The 11,328-nt window shown below is 42.0% G+C and overlaps 1 protein-coding gene across 1 annotated transcript in view; it reads right to left on the minus strand.

The window, feature by feature from the left end:
• The window catches only part of asb2a.1 (ankyrin repeat and SOCS box containing 2a, tandem duplicate 1), a 48,741-nt gene extending 39,742 nt beyond the window's left edge, over positions 1 to 8,999 (minus strand). Inside the window, exon 1 of the mRNA XM_067991947.1 lies at positions 8,854 to 8,999. The gene's annotated coding sequence lies outside the window, so the exon portion shown is untranslated. The remainder of the gene's footprint in view (positions 1 to 8,853) is intronic.
• Between the last annotated feature and the right edge of the window lie 2,329 nt (positions 9,000 to 11,328).

The following is an 11,328-nucleotide window of genomic DNA, read 5'->3' on the forward strand; positions in this document are numbered from 1 at the left end:
TCGTGTCTGCGCCAGCTCGAAGATCAACCAGCTGCCCCCTCTAATCCCACCTTCCAGCACCCGGTCCGTAGCCCTGCAGCTTACATCGCTTTAGGTGCAGGTCCAGGTACTTTTTAAAAGAGTTGAGGGTCCCTGCCTCTACCACCAACTCGGGCAGCGAATTCCATACACCCACCACTCTCTGGGTAAAAAAGATTTTCCTCATGTCCCCTCTAATCCTTCCGCCAATCAGCTTAAATCTATGTCCTCTGGTTCTTGAACTCTCCGCTAGGGGAAACAGATACTCCCTGTCTACTCTATCTGGGCCCCTCATAATTTTGTACACCTCAATCAAGTCTCCCCTCAGCCTCCTCTGCTCCAAGGAAAACAACCCCAGCCTATCCAATCTCTCCTCATAGCTGCAATTTTCAAGCCCTGGCAACATTCTTGTAAATCTTCTTTGCACTCTCTCCAGAGCAATTACGTCCTTCCTGTAATGTGGTGACCAAAACTGCGCAAAATACTCCAGCTGTGGCCTTACCAGTGTTTTATACAGTTCCATCATTACATCCCTGCTTTTGTATTCTATACCTCGGCTAACAACAGAGAGCATTCCATATGCCTTCTTCACAACCTTATCTATCTGTACTGCCACCTTTAGGGATTTGTGCACATTTGTGCACATGCACTCCAAGATCTCTCACTTCCTCTACCCCTCTCCATCATTTACTGCGTATTCCCTTTTACTGTTTGCCCTTCCTAAGTGCATTACCTCACACTTCTCTGGGTTGAACTCCATTTGCCACTTTTTCGCCCACTCCACCAACCCATTGATATCTTCTTGGAGTCTACAGCTATCCTCTTCACTATCAACTACACGGCCAATTTTTGCGTCGTCTGCAAATTTGCCAATCATGCCCCCTACATTCAAGACCAAATCATTAATATATACCACAAACAGCAAGGAACCCAACACTGAGCCCTGTGGCACACCGCTGGAAATGGATTTCCATTCGCAAAGACATCCATCGACTTTTACCCTTTGTTTCCTGTTACTGAGCCAATTTTGGATCCAATTCACCACATTTCCCCCTGTATCCCATGGGCTTTTATCTTTCTGACCAGTCTGCCATATGGGACCTTGTCAAATGCCTTACTAAAATCCATGTAGACAACATCCACTGCACTACCCTCATCAATCCTCCTTGTTACTTCCTCAAAGAATTCAATCAGATTTGTAAGGCATGACCCTCCCTGAACAAATCCATGCTGACTATCCCTGATTAAACCATGCCTTTCCAAGTGACAGTTTATCCTATCTCTCAGCATTGATTCTAATAGTTTGCCCAACACCAAGGTAAGACTGACTTGTCTATAATTGTTCGGCCTTTCCCTCGTGCCCTTTTTAAACAATGGTACTATGCAGTCTTCCAGTCCACCTTTTCCTTAGCTATCCTCTTGTTCTTAATGTACTGATAAAACATCTTTGGGTTTTCTTTAATCTTACAGCTAATGTTTTTTCATGCCCTCTCTTTGCTTTCCTTATTTCCTTTTTTACGTCATCCCTGTACTTTCTATACTCCTCTAGGCTTTCTGCGGTATTTAGTTTTCTGTGACAGTCATAAGCTTTCTTTTTCTGCTTTATCTTGCCCCGTATTCTTCTAGACAACTAGGGGGCTCTAAATTTGGCAGTGCCACCCATTATCCTTGGCCCCTCCTATTTCTCATCTACATGATGCCCCTCGAAGACATCATCCGAAGATGTGAAGTCAGGTTCCACAGGTATGATGATGACACTCAGGTTTACCTCACCTCCACCTTGCTTGACCCCTCTGCTGCCTCTGTGTTGTCAGACTGATTGTCAGACATCCAGCTCTGGATGAGCCGCAATTTCCTCCAATTAAACATTGCGTTTGGCACCCATCACAAACTCCGTTCCATTGCTACCAATTCTAACCTCCTTCTTGGCCACTGTCTCACGCTGAACCAAACTACTCGCAACCTCAGTGACTTATTTGACCTGAGCTTCCAACCCCATATCCTCTCCATCACAAAGACTGCCTACTTTCACTTCAGTAACATCGCCCATCCTCACCCCTGCCTCAACTTATCTGCTGCTGAAACCTTGATCCATGCTTTTGTTACCTCCAGATTTGACTATTCCAATGCTCTCCTTCCCGGCCTCCCGTCTTCCACCCTCTATAAACTTGAGCTTGTCTAAAACTCTGCTGCCCATATCCTAATCCGTGCCATCCCGTTCACTCATCATCCCTGTGTTCGCTGACCTACATTAGTTCCTGGTCCACCATCACTTTAATTTAAAATTTGAAAAACACAAGAGCCTAGCCTTCCACTGAGTCCAAAAACACCCCAGGAAAATTGCCTCCGATTAACTTTCTGTATACATTATTTAAGGAGATTGTAGCATTTGCCTACTGCTCCATTCACATTGGAAAACAGGCAGTATGCAGCCAACACTTTTTTAAAAATCTGCTGTTTTGATGCACCAGGAAACTGGGAAGCAGTGAGCTGGAGAAAACAAAATAACAAACTGGATCATAATGGTAACATCAGGTTTATTTGTTTTTATTGCTTTAAGAATAGTGCTCCACCTCCAGTTTTTCACTTCACCAATTGCCAAATGTGTCATTTAATAATGCTAAGCATCTTGCTACTGAAAAACATGGGCAATGAGAGGATACAGCCTAAGAGGATAGTTAAGAAGTCATATTGTAGTGACATAATTAATCATATGTTTAGGAGGAAATGAGATCAATATATTTTGCTATGTTTATCACTTTGTAACAGTATATAAATTCATGGGCTGCCATGATCCTCAGGGTAAATTTATTTTGTTTTTGTGTTTAAAATTAACCTCAGTTACAACGTGACTTGCTTTTCTTGGCAGCAGTTCCAAAAGGACATTGATCCTTGACGATTTCTCTGAAGCCCCTTTTAGAGTGGGAAATATGTGACACTAGAGTTACTTATTCTATTGAGACTACACATCCTGCACCATTTAACAGAGCTAATTGCAATTCTTCCCAGTGAGTGTGGCAGCATACTTTTGACATTAATCTTGACAAATAGCGGTAATCAAAGAAGTACAGATATCTGATCACATAACAAAAATTACAAACTTTAGAAGAGTTAAAGGAAACTTGAAGTTATAAAGAAAGAACTTGATTTATATAGCGCCTTTCATGTCCTCAGGACGTCTCAAAGCACTTCATAGCCAATAAATTATTTTTTAAGTGTAGCCACTGTTGTTATGTAGTCAAATGTAAGGAATCTTACAACACCAGGTTATAGTCCAACAATTTTATTTTAAAATCACAAGCTTTCGGAGATTATCCCCTTCGTCAGGTAAAAGGGATTATCCCCTTTGTCTCCGAAAGCTTGTGATTTTAAAATAAAATTGTTGGACTATAACCTGGTGTTGTAAGATTCCTTACATTTGTCCACCCCAGTCCATCACCAGCATCTCCACGTTATGTAGGCAAATAGAGCTGCCAATTTGGGCACTAGGTCCCACAATCAGCAGTTAGATAAATGACCAGCTAATCTCTTTTGATGCTGTTGGTTGAGGGACAATTCCCTGCTCTTTGAATAGTAAGATGGGATCTTTTACATCCATCTGAACAGGTAAGCAGAGCCTCAATTTAACGTCTCATCCAAAAGACAGCACCTCCAACAATCCCATAGTACCGAACTGAAGTGTCAGCCTAGATTATGTTCTCAGGTCCTGGAGTGCGGCTTGATCCCACAACCGTCTGACTCAGTGGTGAGAGTGCTACCACTGAGCCAAGCTGACGCTGATGGTACCAATATTTGGAACTAACAAATCATGATTTCTATCTGAAAGAAACAGCTGGTCTGTTTAATTCAGTCATAAGTGACAGGAGCCGGAATTTTTGGTGATTATGAATTTAGAGGCGGGTGGAGTTAAATTTTAAAAAAAGACTCTTAATTGATGATGACTGACCATGATAACTTATTTTTTTGAGAGTTGGGTGTCTGGTTTCCTGTTAGACAGTGAATCCAGTATTAACAGTAGGGCCCGACCTGCGTTAAAATTACCATGGGGAGCTTTATCAACATTGCTGTGGGAAACTTAATGTGTTCTCTCTCAAGTATCCTGTAAGTATAAATAGACCCCAATATACATCACTGAAAGACATATATAATGGTGGGGAACTTTGTGTTCACTTTCTACTTTGACATCTCCTGTGTCATAGTTTATTGGGTGGCAATGATGGGGGTCAGACTCATGTTAGGCCTGGAAGGAGCAGGATGATACAGGGCTCAATCATGTATTTACAAAGCTGTAGTGTGGGGTATTGATGACTCACTCATGGATGGAGCCTGGGAACTCTTGGGAGTGAAGATGAAGATGGAGCTAATTCTGGGAGTGAGGCAAGCCCTTGAAAGAGGGTAGGCTTCATGGGACAAAATTTAATGGATGGGTATCCAATAGGATCTGGGCAAGTTTATGCATATGGTTAAACATTTTTTTTGTAAATTTTTTGTTTGTATGTGTTTGTTACATTGTAAATTATATTTCTGTCTGTATATAATCATCTGATTGAAGAAAAGGTATGGTGATTGAATAAAATAAAAAATATAGTTTAAGCAATAGTTTTTTTTGCTGCTGTTGCTGGATGCTAATTGGCATGTTTGAAAAAAATAATGAGCAAGTGAATTGATTGGTCTTGTGTGGGTTTATGGTTCATGACTGGTAGTTTTTCCTACGTATCTACTGGTTTGTGATTAGCAAATTTTCCTACCCGCTTGTATTTGAGCAAATCAGCATGGTTATCTTAACAGGTAAGAGTTACTTGATCCAATCAGGTGTAAGCATGTGACAGACATGTGCTAGATGCAAGACTTTTAATTCAACAGATAGACAGACATCAGAGCTCTTTTAGTATCTGAACAGTGGAACTTTCATTCCTGAATCCTGATCTGAATCATGCAGAGATGGATATGACAAAGAAATATAAATTTCCTGCTACAAATGAAATTCACAAACTACTTTAAGCAGAGATTTTGGATTAAGTTGAAGCATCATTTAGTCCTCAAGCCACCTCAGATGTAGATGCTCAATTACAAGTGCCTTAATCCTGTGAACTCATTTATCCAAAACTACTGCCAATAGAACGGCTGTCCTCCTTTAGGATTTTAAGTTGACAACAGTTCATGGGTTCAAAATTAGCACGTGAAGTACCAGATATAGATTTGAAGGAGGAGCTGAGAGAGACTAGTCGGGCTAGATTTACCAAACCCCTTTCACAGAAACAGAAAATGAGAGGATGTTCTCAAAGAGATTCTTTTTGAGGAGATATTCTTGCAATGGCTGCAACATAAATTTTAATTCAATTTGGCTTTCAGGCTAAGGTATTCTAAAATGTGAAAACTAATGACAGATCCATATTTTTGGTAAAACACCAGAGTTTCATTTTTCTTTCTAAGCTTTATTAAGGAATGTCTGATAGGGTTAGATGAAGAGGGGTGCGAGGAAGCTCGAATGGAGCATAAACGCTGGCATAGACCAGTTGGGCTGAATGGCCTGTTTCAGAGCTGTAGACACTATGTAATGATATGTAATTCTTCAATGTACCCATCAGGAAGGAGCTCGTGGGCTCATAGGTAGAATGCCAAAAAATATACCTGCTGGATACCTACAGTTTCCAGTGGCAGATAGGTCAGTAACCAGAGGACACAGATTTAAGGTAATTGACAAAAGAACCAGAGGCGAGATGAGGAGAAATTTTTTTACTCACCGAGTTGTAATGATCTGAAATGCACTGCCTGAAAGGGTGATGGAAGCAGATTCAATAATAACTTTCAAAAGGGAATTGGATAAATACTTGAAGGGGAAAAATTTGCAGAGCTATGGCCAAAAGGCAGGGAAGTGAGATTTATTGGATAGTTCTTTCAAAGAACCGGCATGATGGACCGAATGGCCTCCTGCTGTGTTGTATCATTCTATGATTCTATGGATCTGAATGAAGAATTCAACCTAATAATTGAGACCTTCCTGTACAGTATTGATATTGGAGAAATATTGCCAAATGCTAGGACTTCTGAGAACTCTGACTTCCATAGCCAATACTGGGTTACCAAAATTACCATTGTGTTCTCCAATATTATTTTCTTTAATACTCTGGGATTCAGAGCAAATTGAAGAAACACATAGAACCTGTAATCTCACAGTGCTGCTAAAAGCAAAAAAATGCAACCTAAAATTTCCCTTTGTGTTTTCTGCCTCTATTTCTAGACATAGTATTTGTAAATTTGCATAGTGGATTTGAAAATATTGGCATTGTGAGGTGAGAAACTCATCCAAGTATTTATCAGCTAGATGATTGTGCTACTTAATTATTAAAGTAAAGGTCGTAACAACAGTCTTGTACTTGCTTAAAACGTAATCAACAAATGCAATATTTTTTGCTGGACCTGAGAGTATTAACTAGCGGATGGGAAGCCTGAACCTTTGTTTGTAGGTGTGAGTGCCTCAAACAGATTAGCAGTATGAAACAGTAAACAAGATATGCACAATCGAACAGTCTTTGGATCAACAAATGGGACAATAACAATTTGCATTTATGTAGCACCTTTAACATAGTAAAATGTCCCAAGGCACTTCACAGGAGTGTTATCAAACCAAGCCACATAAGGAGACATTAGGACAACTTGGTCGAAGAGGTATATTTTAAGGAGCGTCTTAAAAGAGGAGAGAGAGGTAGAGAGGTGGAGAAGTTTAGGGAGGGAATTCCAGAGCTTAGGGCCTAGGCAGCTGAAGGCATGGTCACCAATGGTGGAGCGATTAAAATTGAGGATGTGCAAGAGGCCAGAATTGGACGAGCGCAGAGATCTCGGAGTGTTGCAGAGTTGGAGGAGGTTACAGAGATAGGGAGGGGCGAGGCCATGGAGGGATTTGAAAACAAGGATGAGAATTTTAAAATCAAGGTGTTGCCGGACCAGGAGCCAATTTAGGTCAGAGAGCACAGGGGTGATGGGTGAATGGGACTTGGTGCGAGTTAGGATATGGACAGCAGAGTTTTGGATGAGCTCAATTTTATGGAGGGTGGAAGATGGGAGGTCAGCCAGGAGAGCATTGAAATAGTCAAGTCTAGATGTAATAAAAGCAGATGAGCTGAGGCAGGGGCAGAGACAGGCGATGTTACGGAGGTGGAAGTAGGCGGTTTTGTTGTGCGTTGATTGAAAATGTGGTTGGAAGTTCATCTCAGGATCAAGTAGGAAGCCAAGATTGCAAGTGGCCTGGTTCAGCCTCAGACAGTGGCCAGGGAGAGGGATGGAGTCAATGGCTAGGGATCACAGTTTGTGGTGGGGACTGAAGACAATGGCTTCGGGTCTTCCCAATATTGAGACAGACATTTAAATGCAGTGGACACCTATTGTGTTTGTTGGGTGAGAGTTGTGAGCAGGTCTGGTCCTTCTTTGCAGAAGCACATCTAATAATACTACACTTGCATGTTATAGCACCATACCATATCAAAATGTCTCAAACTGCCTCTCAACAAGAATTCTTTTGGACTGCAATGATTGTTGACATGTAGGGAATCATGAAGCTTCATTGATAGTTGCCATGCCTAGTCCCTGGGCCAGATTTTTCAAAAATTTTACCTGAGACATTGTTTCCCATTCAAGTGCTATGCCTTTATACATATTCAGATAAAATATCAGATAAATCATAAGTAAACTCCCAACCATTTTGAAAACCCTGGCTCTAACTCTGCAGGTGAGTAATACATTGGTAGGTGCTGATGATATCACACTTCAGCCTGACTGTTACATAATATTTAAATTTATTTCTATATATATAAAGCTATAATATACCTACATATATTTATATTTACGTATATATACATATATGTAGATATAAATATATATATATATATAGTATTTGAGAAACCTTTTTCATTTATTTGCACAAACACAATGCAATGACATAAATCACACTGAAACATCATGCCATTTGTGTGTGGTGACAAAAATAACACACAACTTTTCCCTAAACAAGAAGTTTGCAAGCAGTTTTTCATGAAATAACTTATCGGGACTGTACAGTCTATCTTGCCTCAGGTTTGAAGATAATGACAGTGTTTGTCTTACGTAAAAGGAACGCGGGTAAATAAGGTTCATGAAAACATTTACTCAGCTTTAACTCACCAGGAAGCTAACTTATATGAAATAGTTCCAAACAGATAATAACCGTTCAACACTGCCAATAATTTGTGCTGCATATATTATAAATGAATGCACAAAATAGCATAAGCACACACAAAAAATAACGTTTAGGTGTAGATTTTAACTGTAATGTTTTCCAACTCTCATTAGGTTATCCCGTGACCGGCTTGGGTTTCAAGAGTGTGTTAACATGAGTAGGAAAACAGAAGCTGGAGTAGACCTCCAACTGTGGAGCCTGGCGCTGACCCTGGGTACGTGTCTTGTAAACAAGCAGTTATACCCAGCCTCCTGTACACTGTGAAAATATAAGCATGGATTTACCGAGTCCTCATGCAGCAGACCGGAGAAACTTTTTTTTGTGCTTATTTCGTGTATGTGCGTGGATACCCAGCTGATCTGACCAGTCGGACTTAAAATGATAGTTTTCGCTAATATTAGCGAAATAAGTTTAGGATATCTTGATCGAAGCAACCCTGCTTATTTTTTTTGTGCGCAATGCTAAAGCCGAAACCTTTGCTGCCTCGTCGTTTTTCTTTTGCATCTGCATTTTATAAAATTCTTACTTTACAGTTTCACTTTACTCTATTAAGAAAAGAACGCAGCCAGGCACAGCGCACAAGGTTGCAGGGATCTTATCTGAAGCTCTGGCAGTGACATTACCGTCTGTCCGTCACGGGGCTTCTTACAATCAACAGTTCAATATCCCTCTTTGATCTTTAGTTTAACAGCCTGTCGGGAGACTCTTCCTGAGCTTTCCTGGTGGTCCTGATTTTCTCCCAGTCTAGTCCGCCTACCCCTCTGTCTGCCCTTTATGCAAGGGTAGAGCGCAGTCAAGCTGCTCTATTTCTGTACCAGTGCGTGACCAATCATGACAGGTGAAATATGTAAGTGCATCAACCAGCTCGAATGTCACTGGAAAGTATATTTAACTGTGGCGAACTATCCCTCCTCATCCTTCTCGACCTGTCTGCAGCTTTTGACATGGTTGACCACACCATCCTCCTCCAATGCCTTTCCTCCGTTGTCCAGCTCGATGGGACTGCCCTCGCCTGGTTCCATTCTTATCTATCCAGAGAATCTAGCCAGAGAATCTCCTGCAATGCTTCTCTTCCCATTCCCGCACAGTTACCTTTGGAATTCCCCAAGGATCTATCCTTGGCCCCCTCCTATTTCTACATGCTACCCCTCGGCAACATCATCCGAAAACACAATGTCTGGTCCCACATGTAAACTGACAACACCCAGCTCTACCTCACAACCACCTCTCTCGACCCCTACACTGCCTTTGATTTGTCACGCTGCTTGTGCGACATCCAGTATTGGATGAGCAGAAATGTCCTCTAATTGAACATTGGGAAGACCAAAGCCATTGTCTTCAGTCCACGACACAAATTCCGTTCCCTAGTAACCAACTCTATTCCTCTCCCTGGCAACTGTCTGAGGCTGAACCAGACTGTTGGCAACCTTGGCGTCCGATTCGACCCTGAGCTGAGCTTCCGACCCCATATCGTCTCCATCACTAAGACCGCCTACTTCCACCTCCGTTTTATCACCCGTCTCTGCTCCTGCCTCAGCTCATCTGCTGTTGAACCCCTCATCCATGCCTTTGTTACCTCTAGACTCGACTCTTCCAGTGCTGTCCTGGTCAGCCTCCCACCTTACACCTTCCATAAACTTGAGCTCATCCAAAATTCTGCTGCCTGTATCCTAACTTGCACCAAGTCCCATTCACCCATCACCCCTGTGCTCAGTGACCTACATTGGCTCCTGTTCCGGCCATCCTTGTTTTCAAATCCCTCCATGGCCTCACCCCTCCCTATCTCTGTAACCTCGTCCAGCCCTTCATCCCTCCGAGATTTCTGCACACCTCCAATTCTGGCCTCTTCCGCATCCTTGATTTTCATTGCTCCACCATTGAGGGCTGTGCCTAGGCCCTAAGCTCTGGAATTCCCTCCCTAAACCTCTCCATCTCTCTACCTTTCTCTGCTCCTTTAAGACCCTGCTTAAAACTTATCTCTTTGACCAAGCTTTTGGTCACCTGTCCTAATGTCCTCTTTGGCTTGGTGTCAATTTTTGTCTAATTATGCCCCTGTGAAGTGCTTTGGGATGTTTTACTACATTAAAGGTGCTATATAAATTCAATTTGTTGGTGTTGTTGCACATATAAAAATAAGAAATGTGATTCTGACATAGGATAATATTATTTCCACATTGTGAGACTAGCCTCATTTTACTTACATTGTACTCTGTTTTAGGTCTGAAATGATAGGCAAGATTATGTTCATGAATTTGATTTATAAACTAAAATTCATTCTACAATTGAGGAGGGTCTCCTATTATATTTCTTTAATAAGGTATGTGTAGCCTCTAAGCTGTGAAGGGATTCGCAAAATTTCACATGTTCCCCCCCCCCCCCGAAGATTTATTGGAGTTATTAAAAAAATAACCCTGGTGTGACTGTTCTAAACAAGCCAGGGCCTCTCAAAATGGCTGCAGTCAGACACATGGCCAAAGGCCTGCAGCATTTGAAACTGGACACCTTTCCACAAGGGCAGACAGGGATTTTTTTTGAACAATGTAGGGAGACAAGCAGTTGCATTCACGCCCTGAGGCAAGCCATCAGAAGTAATCCCACCTAAGGTGAACCATCAAGGAACATTCAGGAACAATGGAAAGCAGTTATGGAACGCATCAGTACAGATACCGGCCATTATGTAAATGGGCCAGAGATTGGGGTCCTTTGTCTTACGTTTTCGTGCTCAAATCGAACAATGGAGCAAGCTGATGAGGCACGAAAAAAAAACCTGATACCAGGAGGATATAACTGGGGCTTCCCAGAATCTCTCTCTCTTCTCTTCGCCTCTTGGCCCGGTGTCCTGTCTGCCTGCTAGCAACTAAGAAGGAAGGCCATCGAGTAAACCTCGCAACCACATGTCGACGACAGCAGCAGGGCACAGGGGCCAGGCCTTTTCATCTGTTTCACCGGTGAGCATTAATTTTCTGGCTGCCACAAGACAACCTAGCCAGGTGTAAGGGTGGGAGTTAAAGGGGTATTGCTAAAATTGTGATTTTAGAATTTTCCCTCGATGTGTCCGTTTCTTCCACCCCGTTAAGTGTAAGACTGTATTGCATCCA

This window comes from Heptranchias perlo, chromosome 10 (genome assembly GCF_035084215.1).
Source record: "Heptranchias perlo isolate sHepPer1 chromosome 10, sHepPer1.hap1, whole genome shotgun sequence".
Lineage (NCBI taxonomy): Eukaryota > Metazoa > Chordata > Chondrichthyes > Hexanchiformes > Hexanchidae > Heptranchias > Heptranchias perlo.